General features: G+C 37.9%; 1 long non-coding RNA gene across 7 annotated transcripts in view; it reads right to left on the reverse strand.

Moving 5' to 3' along the window:
- LOC107034552 (uncharacterized) overlaps nt 1–21278 on the reverse strand; it is a 91110-nt gene that overhangs the window by 62457 nt on the left and 7375 nt on the right. For 6 of the 7 annotated variants that reach the window (XR_012078498.1, XR_012078496.1, XR_012078499.1 and 3 more), the window contains exons 2-6: nt 3672–3816; nt 2990–3098; nt 2274–2386; nt 1544–1739; nt 366–494 (exon numbers count right to left, since the gene is read on the reverse strand). This is a non-coding gene — a long non-coding RNA (uncharacterized lncRNA). The remainder of the gene's footprint in view (nt 1–365; nt 495–1543; nt 1740–2273; nt 2387–2989; nt 3099–3671; nt 3817–21278) is intronic. The other variant, XR_012078495.1, reaches the window with a different exon arrangement.

A 21278-nucleotide genomic window follows, 5' to 3' on the forward strand; every position in this document is an offset into this window, starting at 1 on the left:
CCTTTGCAAAGACTTACATTTAATGGAAATTTTCACCCTGCATATTTGATATCTGCTAACCCAGGAGGTATTGCTTAAGCCACTTGGAGCTCTTCTACCACATCTTATTTAGTCAGGGGTAGGAAGTAGCCCGGTAACATGCTGCGTAGAAGGGGATACCATTTGGACTGACAAAATCCCCACAGTTAATCCTTGAAAGTGAGATTTCTGCATCCTATCATTAAGAGTTGCTGGGCATTTGATTAAATACCCCAGGCAGTTGGTTGAGACCTATTTTCATTTCTCCCCACAACTGGCAAACAAGCGAAATTAGACCAAGAACCTGAAGAAGCGAAGTGTGTACTTCAATACAGAAATGCTTTTACCTGCCATGCCTGCTGTGAACGAAATGGGCTGGGCTTTCAAAATGTTAGTCAGCTTAACTCCCAGTTGGTGGCACTGGGAAAATGTAGCCATGCAGTCTTATTTCTCTGTTTCTGTTCTTTAACTGCCAACTGGAATACAATAGAGGAGTCAGAGGGAAACAAAAGAGAGATGGATCCAGAAAGAACCAAAGGATGACAACAAAGCAAGCCAAGAAAATGATAATGAGTCAAAGACTCGGCTCGCCAAAGTTGGCATCCCAGACTATTTTCACATGGAATATAATTACACTTCATTCAATTAATTGCCACTTGTCCCCTAAAAATCATGTTTTATAAACTACAAATTATCTACTAGAAATTGCTCTTTGCAATATTTTAGGAAAAGTCATGCTTGCTTAAACCCAAAGAGAGAATGGCTACTATCATGCTGCTCAGACATGGATAAGATACATTACATACTGTGGGAGCTTTTGCTATAAACATAAAGGGTAGTGATGTTGAAAACACTAATATTCTTGGACTGTGAATAAAGCACTTTGATGGGCGACAGAATATGTACCAAAAAAAAGAGGGCCAGGTATTTGAGGAGCCTCATACTGTTATCTACAGGCACCTGGAATTTCCCATGTGTCCAGCTCCTCCATCACCTCTCCACTGTCTTGTGTACTTCTTTCCTCCCATGCAGTTGTTGTATTATTATAACAGTAAACACAAGCTGCCATTTACCATGAACTCTTTAGTTCTCAACTTTAGTTTAGAACTTTTTAGAACTCTTTAACTTTAGAATACTTCCAAGTATTCCATTGTCTGTGGTTTGTTCACATTTAAGAATTCACACATCAAAGGTTAAACCTCATCAAAGGTTAGAGAATAGTATGCCTTACCCTCCCTGTAAGAGTTATAATGCACATAACTTATTTTATTTAAATATGCAGGGTACATTGAGTTATAGTTTTCTAAGTTGGAAGGGATGAAAAACTGTAAAAATAATGTAATTTATGCATAAATAAAATACATTATACAGCCTGGCTTTAAATGTCTCAGGCTGGTCACAGCTGAGACAATGTATATGTTATGGGTTTCTGTCTCAGATTGAAATGCAGAACTTTTTTGAACCTGGGATAGTAAAAAATAAAATGAAATGTAATCTCATTTTATGGGACATGATAAAATCTTACCTCATCAGATGGGACATGCAGAATGTTGCATTTTCCCTGTTATTTTACTAATAATGCAGTAGCAACCTTCTAATGGACAGTCTTTCTTATAGAGCATTGTCTTTCTGGGGAATCAGAGTTAGGGTATTAACTAGATGATCCAATGTCAGAATACAAATTATGAACAATTTTTGTTGTGGTGGTTGTTTCAGCCAATCTGAAAGTTCAGAATAAGAAAAAAAGAATTAGGAATTTTCCATTGGACACCAAAAAAGAAAACAATATTAAGGGAATTCTATACATTACCATGAACTTTCTATCATCTTATATTTTAACTCTTAGAATCAATTTTTGATCCCACAATGTACTAAAACTCTAATTATATCAACCTCTAGACATAGCAGAGTGGTGGTAATCTGGCAGTTTTCTACTTTGAGGCCTGAATTATCTTCCTTGATCATCTACTCTGCTCAAATTCATTATAAAAATGACCAATTTACCACCTCATTTCACATGAGGAAGACAACATTACAGGATGTGGGTCCCAAGGTAGAACAACCAAATACTACCTGGGGACAGATGAGCAAGCTAGAGCGTGTGTGAGTAACTTAAATTGTTCCAATTATTCTTTTGCTTATAAAATGATTCCTGTACTCCCCATTATGAGTTCCAAAAACATACACTTTGAAGCAAGAACATTAGCATACATCATTCTCGACTGCCGGAAGCCAACTCACAATATATTGCTTACCTTGTAGAGAGATGGAGCAGCACAGGGCTCATAATAGGATGAGTGATGCATAAAATGTTCTTCAGCTCACTTCCCCTGGGATTTATACTCCCAAACCTAGGAACACCGTCTGCCTGTACGGATGGAATGCTAAGCAATGCGGTAAAACAACCAACACATTACGTATAGCTTTTCAACTTTTCGAAATCTAGAAGAAACTGTAAAATAAGTACACAAATAAGCAAGTATGTGTCTAAAAATTAAGGCACAAGTTAGCTGGAAGATTACACAGTTTAAATAAGGAAGATCAGTGACGGGCTCAGTAATTTGAAGTTTGATTGTGTATATAATATGCTTTTTCTTAGAAACTAAAGGACTATTGCATTCTTGGTGGCAGGTTTAAGCAAGAGATTGTTTTGTATTGTAAAACACAAGTATTCCATCAGGAAATCACTGGGTCTGAATTACAGATAAAACGTTGGTCAAAGAGCCATTTTTTCCCCTCAAAAGTACCCAAAAGAATAAAGAAAAGAAGTGAATCTAAGAAAAATATCTGAGAAAAATTTATATACTCAAATTCTCATTCAATTGCCTCATTTAATATTTTTGAAAAACTTGTCACCAAATTTTTAAAGGCATAGTTTCAAATCAGACTTGTTTCCAAGTCTAAATTTAGCCTTCATTCCTTGTGTCATATTTCTTCAGGGACAAGAAGGAAAATCAATGCCCCTACTCACCTTTGGAAGAATTTCACTGCCAAGTCTCCATGGTTCTATGGGATCCAACAATCCGTGGCTCAGTATCGATTTTCCTATGACACCTGTAGAAACAGCCTCTCCTTCCTTTCTAACAAAATATAGCAACAAAAATCGTGTCGTTTCTGAATAAATTAAACAGAGGCTATTAAGCACAACTTCATCCTGTAAGGAAGTATGCTTTACATTTTCTAAAAACAGTTACCTTCGCTTGATTTTTCTGAGCCTCTGAACAACCTCTTACAGATAACATGAACAAGTATCTTAAAAGATGGTTTGAATGTAATTTTCTTAGGTATCTCACGTTAATTAATTTATTATAAATAGCATTTATTTTTCTAAGAAAATAGACAAATGGTAAAGTGTATCAAACTTCAATGCCCAATTTTAAAATAGCTCCAAAATCAAAACCCTTTTTGAATATGAAAAATCACAATTATGCCTTTAAAATCAAAAGCTTTGATAAAATAGAAGACCCTTTGAGGCAGTGGAGTAGAATATATCAAATCCTGGGAGAGAGGGCAGGTTAAACTCTGGGCTGCCAGTTTTATAGCGCTAAAAGAATTGGGAGAAGAGGCCAGAGCTACCACTTTCCTTGGGAAACATAAATACAAAAACAAAAACAAAAACCTAAGAAGTCATGTTTCCCACATTCTTCACACACCTGATTTAAACCTCAAAGGTATTTGTTTCACCCTGGGCAGACTTCTCTGGGAATGTCTGAATATATTCCCCGCAGCCATTCTGTGCTGAGTGGAGCAACTACAGTTGGCAACCTACTCCGTCACTCACTCCATCAGTCTGAGAATCTGCAAAATAAAAATGCAGTGTTAAAGAAATTCCTTTTACATCTGCTTTTCCTTGTAAAATCCTAGAGAAGGAAACACAAAGCAGGTTGTTTCCCACAATATCTATGACATGTGACATCTTGGTTAAAAGTGACATGGCCGTGTTGCACTCTGACAGGTTCAGTGTTAAGACCTGACAGATGTAAACCGGCAAGAACAACCTCCCTGCCACAGATATTTAAGCTCACGTTCAAACTTTGATGTGATAGTCCCTTGATTAGCTTGCGCAACAGTGAGTGCTACTGCCTTTCAAGTTCATTATAAATTATGCTATTCTTCACATTACTGTCAATTTAAGCTCCTGTTTTACTAAAACGCAGGCATTTTAACCGCTCATCAAACCTGTGCACATTTTTGAGTTACAGAATTAGATCAATCCAAACTCCAGTTCTCAAGGGAGAAGTTCCATTGTTTATCAGGCCATGTCTACACTGGCTGAGCAAAGCGCTCTGTTCAGAAGGATAAGCGCCTTTGGCAGCTAGAGTCCACATAGCTGACCCATGGATGTCGGGGTGGAGCTTCTTCACTAAATTCCACAAGTGCAATGAGATCACTAAGCATTTGATGAAAATGACAAAAAGCATGGTGTGACTGTTGTTCTCATTTATTTACATCCTAGTCATTTAGGACGTAATTCAAAGAACCTATAGAAAAATAAGAATGCTTATACTTCACAAGGCAGCAATGAATATGAGCAATTGAAATAGTTTATAAGTCAATGTTCAGTTTAACCTAAGTCATATTCTTCCTAAACAAGACAATGATGTTATGATTTTAAAATGCAGTATTTCTTAACTGGTCTAGGCTAAGCTTATAGCTCTGATCTTTATATTTATGGGAAACAATCTTCAGAGTTCAAATAATTAAAAAGATGGTTTTGATCTCACCAAAAAAAAAAAATAGGTCAAAATAGTAATGGATATTTTGGAGGAAATATTTACACTCTTCCAACTTGCACCATCAAGAGTAAATAACAACCGTAACTAAATCTATTCTGGGGACAGTAGAATGTCCTCAAATCATCTTGAACATTGAGATCTTTTCATCAATTTTTAGAATAAAAAGAGGTTTAGTAGAAACGCTCTTCTAACAGCTATGAGATTATAGGCTTCCCCCTCCATCCACACAAACACACTCCACCCTGTGAAATAAGAGATACAACACTAATCACAGCTGGAGTTTTGCCAGGACTCCCCCATCAGTAAGCAGGCAGAGTTGAACCAAGTTGCCTTAAAGGCATAAAGCCTCTCTCACCCCTGCGGAGGTGAGATGCCCTCAAGGGGATCAGAGAGCATCTATTCCAACTCTTTGAAGAAAGCAGGAATGAACATTTAAGTCTGTGGGAATCTATCAGAACTGTGCTCTATGAGCCTTAGTTTACCTCTGCCGATATTACCCCAAAATAAATTAGCTATTTTTATGCTATAAACTCCAAACCCAAGTTTCCCTAATGGAAGTAGGATTATCTCCTATTTTTTGCTACTCCCATCTTCAGATTTTTTAAGATAGGGGTTAGTCTCTCTGTTTCTGTTTAACAATCATTTGATTTAGAATGCTAGCAGCACGTCTGCTGGTTAACTTATAAATTACCACTCAAATTCTAAAACAGAAATAAACCTAGGTGATCTAAGAATTATTTTATATAGCAAAGTCTAATAGAAATCGAATCTAGTATCTTCCATTTCTACATGAAAGCCCTAAGAATGTCTAAATATAAGACCACTGTTGATATATTTGCCACACCATGTTTGAGCACCTGGTAACGATGATGGTGGTGGTGGTGATGATGATGGTGATATAGCAAACACCCTTATGGTACTTACTATGTGCCAGGCACTATTCTAAATGCTTGCTCTAAATGCTCTATATATAAAATGCACTCATTTAATCCCCATGACAACTCTGTAAAGTAGGTGCTATTATCTGTTTTTCACAGACAAGGAAACAGAGTCACAGAGGCAACAAGAAACCCGCCCTGGATCACACAGTCAGGAAGCGGCAGAGCTAGGATTTGGATCTAGGCAGTCTGGCTCCAGAGTCCTTCGACATTGCTTCTCTTCTCCTAGCCCGGCCACCAAACCAGTGTCATGATGGATAGAGATTTATATCAAAAAGTGAATTATTTACATTGGCTCTTTCTTTCCTACACGAGTAGAAATAATATGCCTGAAAGCTTTACTCTCTGAGCTGTTTGGGGCCTGAGGCTCATTTACCTACTTCTTTCTCAGGTCTTTTCTTCTACAGCGAACCAGCATCTCCTTCTTTCGGAGTAAGTTCCTATGTGAGTGAGGTATTGTGCTGTACACCAGAAACTGACACAACACTGTAAACTGATTGTACTGCAGTAAAAATATATTTTAAAAAAAAGAGTAAGTTTGATGCACTCAGAAGCAAAACTGATTCTCACTGATCATCACTTCGGGAAACTATTTACTCCTTTAAAATTTCGATTCTGGAGGATGCTCACTGAATGTGCAAAACACCAAATCAGAAAGGAACTGCAAGAATACCAATGATTAAACAGAGCCTCTGAGTGGAGCAGACTAATGGAGTTGAGCCACCTGAGGTCAAATCCTGACACTACCTTTTGCAAATGTGACAGGTTATTTATCTCTCTATGACTTAATTTCCTAATCTATAAAATGGGAATAAAGACGGTACTACCACTTAGGGTTGTGAGGATTAAATAAACTAGTGCCTAAAATGCTTAACTTAGGGCATGGCATGTAGTAAGCACTCAGTTAACACGCACTATTGCTATATTATCACCTCTGGTTTGTATAAACTAGACTCAAGATTTTATCATTTACAATGCAGTGTAAAAGCATTAATACAGATTTTAGGAAAACCAGTTATGATCACAGGAAATTCTTTCAGCTGAGGGACAGTCTGGCTTAAAAATTCACTGTGACATAGCTCCACAAATAATTTCATTCCCCTCGATTAGGTGAGAGCACAGGCACATTACAGGATATCACAGAAAAGCATCAGAGCTTACAGTGTTATCAGACACTTACCCCAAGATCCAGAAGTAGATTTTTCTACATAGTTAGGTTTTAAGTAACATAAAAGGATGTCTTACTTGTTTGTTTTTTATATTATAATCCAGAGCCACTGAAGAGAAATTGACCTGGACAGCAGAGATGCAATTGTAACAACTGTGCAACTCAGCAGCAGTAAAACCGCCCACACATCCAGCTTGTCTTTTCTTTCTTTGCTCCCTTCCTTTCTCTACAGTCTAAAAGCTTAAGTTCAAGTCCCACACGAGAGACTTAGAAATGGCTGCTTAGGAACCTGAAATAGAAATTTCCATCGCAAAGAGAGGGTAATATAAGTACTAGAAGAAGATGACTTGCCGAATGCCCACTAGCACCAAGTGCTTCAGTAAGTGTTATACAACGGAAAAGGAACAGATTGAAACCTTTTTTCCTGTCACTTCTAAAATGGACACGGTCACTAGCGAGAGAGCAAGGAGCCCTGAGGCCCTGCAGGAGAGCCACGTAGAAGCCATTCTAGGTAAACCTCACACTTTCACTTGGATATTCCCAGGATGCACAGAATTACTTTTTTGTGGTCCAGGCGCCATGGGACTTGGGAACCACTTGCGGGTCCCCAAGGGGCTGGCAGTGAGGAGGGGAACATTTGCCTCATTTCTCAGTGCCTCAGACTTGGGATATTCTTTGGCAATCCTGAGGGGAAGAAAGTATTGATGTATAAAGTAGCACCTTAGTCAAGAATTAAAATTTTAAAGAAGGGGTCAGTGAGTAGCTGCGTCTGGTATAAAGAGAGCAGACAGAAAAAGCAATGGTGAGACAGAAACACAAGGTCTCAATTTTAATCCCACATCTCCACCTGGAAAAGCTCACCACTATCAACCTTCAGAAGGCAGAGGCTTATAAATACGCAGACCAGCAGACCTTCATTCTGATATAAGATTTTAGCAATAATCAGCCTACAGTTCTCTAGGTAAGGATGGTGTGTCCCAGAAATAGTCATCAGCCTTAAGTATCATTGAGTGAGGGGCAATTCCAGGATTAGAACTTATGGAGGTATAAAAAGGTGGCTAAAGTGTCAGAGAAGAAATAAATTTCCTGATAGCAATGGAATTATTTGAAGGAAAATGGAGAGACCAGGAAACAAATGACTTCTCCTAGCAAGAGATGTCAGCATCCTCAGCTGGGAATTATCTACACAGACGACAGAGGCATGAAGAGGAGATGCTGGGCTCGGCATTTTGCAACCAAGAGGATGTGGAGAAGAGGGGCAACGAGGAGCTGAACAGCACAATCTGGTTTCTCACTTGAGATCGTACATCTGGAGCAAAGGAAATGGACAGTTTCAGCAACTCGGTGCAGGAGGTATCCCACGCTCAGGCTTTCTCTCTGAGAGCACCATTAAGGCAACGGAGCACAGGGCCAGGCACAAAATTCTCTTTAACAAATGAAATTCTCATTTCCTTGCAGCAGTATTCTGACTGCCACATATTTGGGTCTCATTTAAAGCCATTTAAATACACACTTAAAAGGATCCTACTTCTTTCATATCATACACAAATGCCAACCAATGACACTGATTCTCCAACACCAAATCATCTCCAAACACCAAATGGGAAGTTGAATAAAAGGGAAAGAGGAAGATGAGCTCGGCCGAGTGCTCCTCGCTGACCACTCCGCAGACCTGCTGTCACTTCTCATCATCCTTTTTTATGATCCCCCACACAGATTCTACCCAGGGGATTTGGTTCTTAGCGAAATGAATGTGAATTAATTCTTATCATAAATTTTAATGAGGCAACACTTCAGATGCTCTCTCAGACGTTTCCAATGCAAAACTTGCCGTTTTCTGTGGTGAAGCTGGAAATTCTTTTCCTCGGAAACCTTGATTGTTTCACCTCTGCTACTTTGACTCAGTGGAATAATTTGCATATCAGTAAGGTCAGATGAGACAGAACTGGAACCTCAGGCTTCCTATACCCTTCCCTCCATTCCACCCTGACATATTTCTCCTTCCCTTTCCTTCTCAAGTTTTCTAATTTCACAGAATTAGACGTTGTACAGCATGACATCACACTTGATCTTGCCATTACACTGCATTGTTGGAAATTACACTAGTTCTAGAATGTGGACAGAATTCCTTTCAATATTTCCTGTTGGTTTATTAAGCGGCAGTGTCATACTCACAAAAATGATGATTTCTGGGGCCAATTGTTCAATTCTTTGGAGACTCACATCACCTTAAAAAAAGTTTCCCCCCAATCTTCTTCTCTTCTCTCTATCCCCAGTATGTTTGACATGTCAGAAATAATTAGAAGTGGCTTAATAAATTCAAGAGACATTTCTCCTTATTATTCCAGACTGGATGAGTGTAGGAAGACTTTGTTACCAGCTTTATTCCAGTTGGAAATGTGCATTCAGCATCAGCTGTATCTCAAGAAAAAGCAGCAGTCTGTCCTAATGTTTCAGATGTCTATTTCTCTGAATCCAGCCCTGCCTCCCAGGCACTGTTTGTTCCTTCTAAATAATTATTAAAGGCGAAGGCACTTCTTAATCTGAGGTGTCCCTCATCTTCTCATGCCACTTTTCATACCAGCATGTTCAAGGCAGTGACTTTTCTGTATCACTTATTAATATCAGGGCAGCTTGTTTCAAAGCAGGTTTCTGATTAGAATGGAAAAAATAAAACTAGGAGGTGATGATAAAACCTTGCGTTCTGAGCTCTCTCTTATTTCACACTCTCTCCTTAGAATGGGCACTGCCTGTTCTTTTCATTTAAGGCAGAAAATCTGTTTTGTATCCAAGGTAAATGGAGAATGCCCACAGCTATAGTTCCTTTCAAAGCTTACTATCGTCATATATGGTAAAAAGCTATGACAAAGGGTCCTGCTTTAGCACAGTCTTTGGTTGTATTGTTGGATAAATAAAGTCATCCCTCTGCAGAATGATGCATTCTATGCACCTCCCCAGGTGGATGGAATGCAATCTAATATTGGAGACATTAGCCCTTTTCACTGATAATGGGGATTACAGCACATTTTCTGAATCTCAGATTTGTTGGTTGGTAACAGCTCGTCTGACAAGCTCTAGAAAAAAACTCTGCCAGGTGGGTTCACAAGTAGAGAGGCCCATGCAGGCTGAAGCCTCCCAACAAATTCTGGGAGACGGGTTTCTGAGATGGCTGCGGCTGATGGAAAACATTCTTGACTCGGATAGATGGATTGGGTTTCTCCGCTACGACTCGTTAGCCATGTGGCTTTGAGCAAACCACTTACGCTCCCTGAGGCTTACTTTATAAAATGTTGGTAATAATACCTTTTGAAGTTTATATAATAAATTGGACAGTGTATACGACAATGAAAGCACTGGTTTGTAATAAAGCATCATACAAATGCTCGGCATTATTTTTCCCAGATAACAACCTGTGCCTAATGAGCAAGTAAGTCATGGACACTAAACAGAAATCTAGGGGAAATATCCATATAAAACATGTTTCTTCAACACTAGGAGTAAGGCTTTCTTCTAAAAAAAATTACCATTACTAAAATTTAATCTTACGTATGTATCATACATACAGGTGACCAATTTTCAAGAAATGATAATGCAGTAGAATACTCGAAACGACATAGCAGGGTAGACATAAATTAACACTTCTTAATAACTCAGGAGGCATTTCATTGTCTTACTGTACCTAAGTGTCATAATTATGATTATCAGTGGCTAATTTACTAGAGAAATGAAGGGAATTGAAATGACTGTATGATATAATTGAGAATAAATTTTAGGAATTAATCCATACTATCCATTTTTAATACTGTCACATGTCTCTATTTCAAAAAAGTAGCATCGCCTCGGTAATTCTAAGTTATCTGCCCTGAGCTTTTAAGTGATTTGTATTCTCTCAAGGGGATGTTAACCACAGCAGAAATTTTCACATTCTAACACATCAGCAAGCATGTTGCCCAAACATAGCAACCTCTGGGTGGTGTCTGAGGCAGGAGCTCTGTTTCTCACATTTGGCACACCAGCTTTGGAAAGAACAGCAGGAAGTAACGGCAGAGGTGGGAAATAGGGAAGAAATATTAAGCTCTAGCCTGACTAATTGATGGGACTGTCAAAAAAGAGGAAGTGAATTCAAATTTGAGGAAGGCTTTGTAAGTTACTGGCATAGACAAATGTAAGGTAAGTTATTATAGTGATTACTATTAATAGTCTTCCTCAGTTTACAATGGATAAGTTACATATGGCTTGAAAGAGAAGAGTTCTTTCTCCGGCGATGGTACATTTATTCCTTCATCATCCAATTCTTGCTTTCTCAGCTTATCTCTCAGCCAACATGAATGACATATACAGTCTCTTCTTGTTTTCTTCTGTTTTTGGCATAGTTTGATATGGCTGGAATAGATAGGAAGATCTTGCAGAGGACAGAGCTGCAAGTGAGTTTGGAAATTTTAAAAATAGCTGTCTCTGAATAGTAAGGTATAAAGGTTTCTTCTGTAGAAGGTTAAACACACTCTGTTAATATGGCTAAACACACGTAGCAATTACTGTAGAATGGTAGGGTATTCTCAGGCTTAACACCTGCACGCTGTATCTGCCAGGATGTCATTGGCACAAAAGGCAGATGCATGTCATAATGACCTCTACTCTGAGCCTGGCCATCTGAATGATCTCCTTGAAATTAATAAATCTGCATATGTGCATGTGTGTGTGTATGCAAGCAGGGGCCCTTATAGCTGTATAATTATAAATGCACACAGTTACACAAAAATATGCCACAGGAAGAACCAAGGACACATTTGGCAGAGTGTTGTAAAACTCCACAAGGCTATCAACAATCAACCGTGAACCAATAAAAAGTAAAACTAGATTAATAAACATAGATGTTCATTTCCCCAACATGGGAAGGACTGTTTTCATCTCCCTCATTCATTAACACAGCATCTTTGGAATACTGCTATCAGAAGAGCACAGTGTTTATGGTGGGGAGGGGAGAATTCCTCAAATTTGAATAACGTGGTTTTACAATGGGCAGTGCTTTTACAAACAGAATGAGGGAGATTTACACCAGTTAGCATGGAATGGTATTAATATATACACTACCAGTCTTTTGTAATCAAGCCTACTACTATCTATGGTGGTCACAGAGTTCTGTAGAATAGATATTTTAATTGCTGTAAAGAGCACCTTTTTTTCTGGCATCTGGTCGTTTACCAGTCACAAGTACTTTCAAAGCCTCACTGAGGACATTGCGCCCACCGTGACCTCAAATCTAAGGAGTCAAAAGACTAGTAAATTCATCATGTTTGTCAGCCCACGTTCACAGCTAAAAGGGTTTCCTTCTTGTTTGTAATGGGTCTAGAGAAAAAACCATACCCTACTCATTCTCAACCTATCCACACAGGATTTCCCTGGACAATCCGCACCAGCTTCTGAGCACACATGCAGGGGGAAACATGTGCTGCTTCCACCGCTGGGGGCAGCCTTCTTTATCCCACATCAGTGCAGCTAATCTGGGATCATTTGAAGTAACAGAACATGAAGAACTGAGAGTCTTAAAACTTGGATCTGATATTTTGTCTACAATATAATCAACTTGACTTACGGGTTGGCTCTAACCATTTATTTGTTCAAAACTATGCCTCTACCACAAACCAGGCACTTTGGTCATGGTGAGAGCAGGAGATGAATTATCATCTATTCACACAATTGCGTAAGCCGTAACTTCAAATACAGAAAGGTCTTAAAAATTAATCTTTTCTAACCATCAAAGAATTCAAGTGTTTGTCTTTGATATAACCTAAAATTTTATTCATTATAGAAGTAAGCATTCATCTTTAGGTCCACAACTTTAAAAATCAAAATAGAAGAGTTACTAACAGAAGTAATGAGTTAATGAGGACTTGGCAAACTCTGATTAGTGGGCCGAATCCAGTCTGCCACCTGTTTGTATAAATAAAGCTTCCCTGGAACACAGTCACACTCATCTGTTTATATATTATCTATGGCTAGTTTTGAGTTACAACAGAAGAGGTAAGACACAATGGAGATTATATTAATTAAAATTGGATGGTATGCTTGAAAAATAGGATGTACATATTTGTCTGTTTTCCATTTTGGTGTGTTCTTTTTGGGGATCTACTTCTATAGGATATTCTACAGAGTTCTTAAGGAATGTGTTTGTTCCCTCTCTGATACTAGGAAGAAGAAAAAGAGATCGTGGATAAATAGTATTGTAAAACACAGAGGAAATATAAATTAGAAATGAAATGACTTTCAAGCAATGTTTTAAAATCTGAACTTTGCCACTTCATTCACACCCACATGGGCCCAGTGCTGAAGTTTTGGTGCCTGTGGTAGGGGTAGAAAGAAAGGCTGGATTTGAATGATTTGGATAATAATGGAGCTTATTTAACCAGCCTTTAGAAATGTTTATAATGTTGTGAGAATGCCCCGATTCCTGAATATCCCAACGTTATCCCGAAAAAAATCTGGCAAAAAAAAAATCGTTTAAAATGAATTTTTGCAAAACATTTGCATGGATGGAGTTAACTGCCAAAGAGGCTCCAATTTAATTATGCCTGGCAAGTTGGCTGGGCTTGTCTGGCATTTCATTAACAAAAAATAAACCTCACCCTTTTGCCTGAGAAAATAGCATTTGTCATATTTTGGGGGACAGCAAAGCTCAGTGTGCTACTTCTTGGTATGAAAAATAGTATCTCTGAAATGTGGATAAATCAAGCTTTAAAATAGTTGTACGTACGATGGATTTGATGGTGACAAAACTGGGGAAAGAAAGCCCATTCAAATGGTGCAGATGGCCAGGCAAGAGATAAACCACAGCAAGTGGCAGCAGGTCTGAACTGTAGCAGTGGTGGTGACAATGGGCAGGACAGTCGGATTCAAGAAGTATTTAAGATGGAAGATTAGCAGGTCCTGGTAATGGGTTTGAGGTGGGAAAAGAACAGAAGTGGGAAATGAGAAGCCAAAAATGTCCCCCGGGTTTGTAGTTTAGCAGCCCCACAGAACACTATGGAGAGCAGGTTTCAGAACAACGAGAGGGTCAGTGTACATATGTTCTGTTGGAGGGTGCCCGATGGACAGTGCAGGCAGTTGAATATTGAGCCTAAACTCAGGAAGGAGATCTGAACTACACTTAAAATTTGTAAGTAACTGTAAAATCAGTGGATGAGAGCACACATACGTTTTTCTTTTTTCAAATGAAGAGCTCATTTGAATCACACAATATTTTTCTTCCCTTTCAAAGTCCAATATGAAGTGTTTGATGACAAACCAAAGCAGGATTGTTCCAGCCACAGTACACATGCCAGTGTTTTCAAAAGCAAAGTCAGAATGACAATTTCTGGAGACAAATGATTCATTTCTGTTTCTGCTCTATTCACTAGAACATAACCACAGTCGAGATTCAATCTGAGGTTCAGTAATACAAAGTCTAGGCCTTTGGGTACCACACAGACAGCAGTTTCTCTTTGTAGTGTTTCCCTATACAACGCCAAATAAAATGACCACAAAGCACTCGTGTGTGGGAGCCGCAAAATTAAAAAGTACTTTTAGCCCTACATAACTTCAAAATGTTAGTATATGGTAATTCTCTGTGATCCTGGATTTGAAATGGAATAAATCAAAGTGCAAAGAAATAGCTGTATTCTCTTTCTTCTCCATTCCGAGACAGAAATAAAAATATGCAACAAGTACGTTTGGTCCTCTTTCGAGAACTTGCTGGATACCTTCACTCATTCTTGCTCTACCTGTAATTCCTCCTTCAGGCAATTTTTAATTCTATCCTTTACTGTTTCTCGGTCCTCCTTCCATGGTGTTGGGTTTTGTCAGTGTTGTTATTTTGTATGATTATTTCCTTCGTGTCTATTAAATTTACAGCCGTTTTTTTTTTTTAAAACATCACGTCTACAATCTCAGTCCAGGACCTGGCAGTGGCTCTCCTGAATTATTGTGGCCTGTTTTATCTGGTCCTCTGATTTCTGAAAATTAAGACTTTTCATCTGCCTTTACGTGGCTTTCAAACTTGAAGAATAAGGCTATGGTCAACACTCAGCAGAACTGCTAGGGTTGCTTCCCTATTTTCCAGGGACCTCATCAAAGGCAGTTCCATTTTATTTTGTAGACTCTCCCAGCTTCACAGGTCATGGGGCACTTCACACTTCCCTATCTGCTCTGTATCTTTACCCTCTCCAGTCTGCTGTATTCTTCTTTGGAAAATCATCTCACTGCCCACATCATCCAACCATGCCTCTCTCATTACTAAGCCATCTCCCAAAGTGTGACCTAAGTTTGTGATGCAATGCCTAGCTCTAGCGTTCTGTAATAAGCCTACCTTTGCTGGCGATGTCTGGAAAGCAAACGTACCTTAGTTGCAATTTCTCAAGCACTAAGTCATCCCTTTTTTTAATACCTAAATTTACCCTATGATTTGCATGTTTTCTACCTTCATGACTTTAGTGGCATTTTCTCACTCCAAATTTATTATATCTGTGTCTCCTTTATTAGACACTAAACTCCCCAAGTGCAGGAATTATATAGCTATAAGTCAACCTTTTTGGGTACTGACCAGTCATCATTTAAAAAATAATTTTAGTAGTGACAAAATAGAAAGTATTATGCAAATTTACCTGTTCTTCTGGGAGGACATAATGAATAAGCTATCTTGGTAACCACACAGCTTGGCTCTATCAGTTCCCCAGTGGGCTATGAAAGCACTAAGCCTGTTTCTTACCTTGCTCCCTGTCCTGTGGAGCTAATCCAACCACAGACTTGTCTTTGAAGTCAACTGGAACATCATGCATGGGTGAGCACCAGAGAGCACACAAAAGCAAGGAAAGAAAACTGGCGTGTTATTCTTAACAAAAGGGACTGTGCTATTTCTGTGTTTCTATACACACTTGGGCATCCCACAGACTTCAAGAGCCTGCAGGTGAAGTAGGAGAAGACGCTGAAGTTAGTAGTGTCTTGCGAGTAGGGAACGGGCAGCAGATGAAGCCACAACAGAATGAAAGTTTTAAATTTCTAGTATATAACTCTCGGTTTTTCTTTTTCTTTATCAAGAATCATACAAATCACACATATTCTTCAAGGCTGTAAAACTCTTCCCTGAGAATGTCAAGCTCTTCTGGAAATGGTATCCACTCTTCATCGAAGGCAGAACAATTGCCTTGTAGACTAGCATTCAATTCCATGCAACAGTCCTTTATCCAGAATCTTTACTGAAAATGAGTTGTGCTCATCAAGATGAGAGCACCATCACCATCTTCAAGAAGAAAAGCATAAAGCGGCTCTCGTAGTATATAGCTCTCCATGGCCACTTACAAAGCACACTCTCAAATGGCATCAGTCCCTAATGCAGCAACATGGTGAAATATAAATTACAGCTTCAGTACTGCATCTCATAGTCAAGTGCCTGAAACTAAATGACGTTACAAAAATTTATTTTGTACCTACCTTTTGACCCTGCAAGTCCTTTCCTAAAAAACAAATTCTACAGAAATAAAAGAACCAACAAGAGGCCCTACCACTTAACAATTACTTATGCCTAAGTGGGTTTTCTTTACCTCTCCAAGCCTCAATGTGGTAATTTGTAAACTGTGGATAATGACAGTATATAGCCGTGTGAGTATGGTGTCTGGCATGTGGGAAATGGCCAAGGAATGTTAGTAAGGTGAGTGTTATAATCCTTATTTTGCAGAGGAAAAAACTGTGTTTCAATGATGCTAAACAATTGGTCCAAGGTAACGGTAGGTGTGGGATTTGAAAACAATTTGGTTTGATTCCAAAGAATAAACCTTTCCTATCTCAAAGGCTGCTGCTTAACTTAGAGCCCCAAAGTGAACAAGAAAATATGTCAGCTGAGAAGATTCTCCAAAGACCATCTTGGTGAACACTGAAGGATGTCTGCGTTTTAATAATCCTTTCTTCCAAAGTGTGTATTCAAATATTAGACTATTAGGTTTTCAAAAAACATTCAGGGTGCTCTAATCACAGAGCGCTAAACTCAAAAGTAAAAAATGACTAAAACCATGGCCAGTCAGTATAGCGTTAAAAATGAGCATGAACCTGAAAATCTGACACTGATTACTGATGAGATGTGGATTCACCAAAGGTGCAAGAAAAAGGCTCTGTGCTCTTAGACATTTAATATAGCACTCTAATTTCGATTTTGCATTTAAATATTTCAAGATGAAGCACAAAAAGTTGTATTTGCCATTAGAAGCACCATTAATCAAAACACTGTGGCTACTTTATTGGGAGAAAGAACTGTATGACAATGAGTAAATGATGCTAAAGTTAAATTGTTACAAGTGAGCACGACAAAGATGGGCCAAAGATGTGTGTCGTCCCCTAGAAAGAAAAAGCAAGGTGAGGATGTCGATGCTAAAACATATTTACTTTTAGAGGCATGACACTAATATTAAATTTGAAGACGACAGTGGATGTCATGATTTAGCAAGTGAAAGTAAAACTGAGACTCAACGAATCTGTAATTCAAGAGAAACTTGATCTCTTTTTTTCAAAATATTTTCTTTTATCTCTTCTGATTCACAAATTTAACCATTTTCCATATTCCCTGATGTAGAATACTTTGTCCTCGAGTTTTTTTCTTTTTTTTTTTCTTTTTCTAATTTGTTTCATTTTTCTTCTAATGGTGTGAGCCTAAATGTGTAGTTTTAGAAGTAGGCTAGATAGAATGTCTCAAAGTCTCTAATCATGTTCTGAATCCCCTACTGGGGAGTAGGGAGAAATCCCATTGAAGAATTTCTCAACCGTACCTCTTGCATTGCATGGAGTTCCAAAGTGCCTACGGCAAATGGCTATCAAAATGAAATGCAGCTTAGAGCAGACAGCAGTGGGAGGAGTTCCTTATTTGGGGGCAGTGAAGACATTCAAAAATCACAGGGATGTGTGTCATGCCTTTGCTCTCATTACCTGTTTAAACAGGTAGATGGTGAACCCTGCTTCCCAAAGCCACTGAGAATCGAGAACTGCTGTGTTCTAGAGAGGATGCTGGTCTTTGAGTGGATCTCATTAAGTATCCTTCTGTCTGATTCTCCCTGTGATATGTCTAGTATCAATTCATTCACATGCTAGGATACATAGGAGAATCAGTTCTTTGCTGTCCCCTCCCCTCGGCCCCTAAAAATGTGAACATCCGTCTTCCTCGCTTAGTGGATGCCATACACTGTCCATAGGCAAGGTCTAGCAGGAATGTGGTGTGCATTTTTCTATCTGATTCTTTCCTTTCCTGAGCAGACAAAACAAAAGTGGTCAAGATTCTTCTCTCTATGTCTACAAAGTATAAACTACTCAAGGTGAAAGAAGAGACTATTTAAGTTATCACTGGGCTTTTCAACACAGTTGTCAATGTAACTAAGAGGAAATACTTCAAGGCTTATTAAATAAAGTTTTGAAATTTTTTGGCTGACTCATCTTTGGCTTTGGAAAATGATAATCTACAGGCAAAGTTGTTGCTTTTCCTTAAAAACTTAAAATTTTATATTTGAGATAGAAAATAAAACTTGAGCCAATCCCAAAGCTCTTTGCTCAATGTTAGGTTTTATTTGGAATAATGTTTTTATCTATTTGGGTGACTGGTGTAATATTTCTCCCAGAGAACAAAGCTGTGAACAGGGCTTCATACATACAGAGATGTTGTTAAAGACAGCTTTGAAAAGTTTTCTACCTCATAGAATGTATTAGCCTGTTTCCTCAAGATAGCTAGGAAGTTGAAGTATTTCTAAAAATATTTCAATTTACGTTTGTCTTCAAATTTTGAAGAATATCTTGAAGTACAATTAAGGCAACGGTAAACTTCACCCCCCCTACACACATATTTAATTATAAATTGTTAAGGCATTTTTAAGTTTTGGACAGTTGAATTAACAACTAACCAGGCAACACAGTTCATTTTTTTTTAAGTCCTGGTGAAATGAAAAATTTGCTGATGAAATCAACTGATCGTTGTAAAATCTGTTTTCAAGAACTGGCCTTTATTCTACATGCTCTTATTATTGTTTTTACAACAAATAATCTGAAACAAGATTCTGAGCCAAAAAGCTATATTTGATTGCTAATACTGTTTTCTACCTGTGAGAAAATAGCTTCTCCCTTCACAGTACTGAAGCATGATTACTAAGAGTAATTTTATTATATTATCCAATTAGTTCTTCAGAGTTCTTTTTCTCTCTCCAATTACACTATAGTTGATGAGGGAAAGATCACATTTTCTCCTTTTATAAAATCCTCCACAGTGCCTTTAGCAACACTGGCCAGACAAGATAATTAAGGGAAAAAAGCCAATTGAATAATTGAGTAAATAAATGACTTGAATTCTTCCCAAATTTATGACAATAATTATGATTATTGAGTAAAAGAGAAACTGTTTTAGTTAGATCATGTACTGTACCAACTTTTAACCAACTTGGAATGCAAAAATAAAATGCTCTAAACCACAAAGAAATTCTGAACTTTTAAAAATATTTTGCTTTGTGGTAAAAGAACCAGAAATCCTTTGCCATGTGTACTGACATTTCCTATCGTATTTACCCAACAAAATAAAATAAAATAGAATAAAATAGTTAAAGAGATAATTGACTTGAAGAGGTTAAAATGTTCATAAATATTAGAAATTCAATGACCTGAAGTGAAATGGATTGCATTGTATTGCATTGAATTAATAGGACTAAGTTACAATGAAGACTAAACTCTAGATTCAAATCTTTCTAGCACTTTGAAAGCACCAGCCTTAAAAAATAGAACTCAGTCTTTAAGATGATATGCTGCATTTTTACACAAATAATTCTACTCTTATACCATTTTCCTACTTGTCAAAACTGTTTCCCTGGACTGAACAGAAGCATATCAGATGGGAGGCAAGGTGTTTCACATTTCCAATTATATAAGTACACACATCTCCTAGGTGATTTTCTTGTTACTTGCAAGTTATATCATTCTCGATATTTTTTAAAAATTAAAATTAAAAGCTGGTAACATGAAACTATTTTTGTAAATGTCACCAAATGGAATTTCTTCTAAAGATCAACAGCATCATCATACAACGTGACTAAAAATGGAATGGTATTATTTGTGCGTCACTTAGAGCCTTTTGCATATTAAGTACATAGCCAACAACTAAACAGAGGACTCAAGGAACATTAAGAAAAAATCTTTTGATCAAAATGAGTTTTAACTTAGCATATTTTAAAAATATCTTCCTTTTGTTTGTACATTTAAATTGATAGACAATGTCCCTAAATGTACACAGCATGAGTGGGATCCAAAGGCTTTATCTGCGCAGTGACAAAACGACCAGTTAACTTAGAGAAAATAAAATCTTAAAAGACTCAACTGATTGGGACTGCATGAGAAAACTGGCTGATTAAATATTTCCCTTTCCAACTGCATGTGGTGTGTTCTTATGGCAAATCACAGGGGCTAAATATTGTTCTCCATTGTGCACTCAGGTGGCAGTGAGATACCAACAATTACACACTGTAGCTAAGTGCCAAGGTTCATGCCTGAAATTAGTGTCAAAATGAAAGGACCAAAGAAATCCAGGGTTAAAGAGGAGACAAGCTCATCCTCTGCATTTTACCAACATCAACACAGTGTGTGATAAGCAGATAAGCATTTGGAGCAGTTTCATTTTTGGAATACTCATTGACTGTTTCAGCTGCTACTATTACAATACTGTCTGCAGAAATATACCTGGTTTCCTAAAAGCAGGGTATAGCCAAAAGCCTCATAGCTGAAGCTTTAGCCTCACTTATCTCAACTAGCAGGTAGGGATGCCCAAAGAATGGGGCTGCTTTAGCAGAGTACCCCTATATAAATTAGAGGGTACGCATAGGCTATCCTGTTCACTGATTCAGGGTGCAAACTTTCTAGCTTGCCTCACCCAGGAAAACTAGTATACGTTACATATGTATTATGTACTAGTAATACCTCTTTGAAGTGAACCCTATATTCGTATCTATGAGGACAAGTCATGGCTCTTAGAGTCAGTAAAACAGCTTCATAGCAGTGGTCAGATGTAGCAGTTGCTTTAAGAAATATCTACCTGGAATTTCCTACAAAGTGAACTTTCTACCTTAAGTACTGAGTTTGAGAACCCATAAACATATAGACATATATATTTCTCTTGAGATTTCAAGGCTACGTTTTTTTTAACACAATTGAGTGAAAACATAAATAAAATTAACCACAAGAGCTGCTTGTTGATACAGGAGATTTGCACTAGGATTTTGAGTGTTGAATTTGAATTTTATCAAAAAAAGTGCAACGTGAAGTATTAACTAATGAAACTTTATGATGGTTAAGAGAATAGCTCTTGGGGGGGGGTCAGCAATTTCTATGAAAAATGCTCCCAGGATATAAAAATAATCATATTCAGCATAAAACAAT

This window comes from Vicugna pacos, chromosome 12 (genome assembly GCF_048564905.1).
Source record: "Vicugna pacos chromosome 12, VicPac4, whole genome shotgun sequence".
Classification (NCBI taxonomy): Eukaryota; Metazoa; Chordata; class Mammalia; order Artiodactyla; family Camelidae; genus Vicugna; species Vicugna pacos.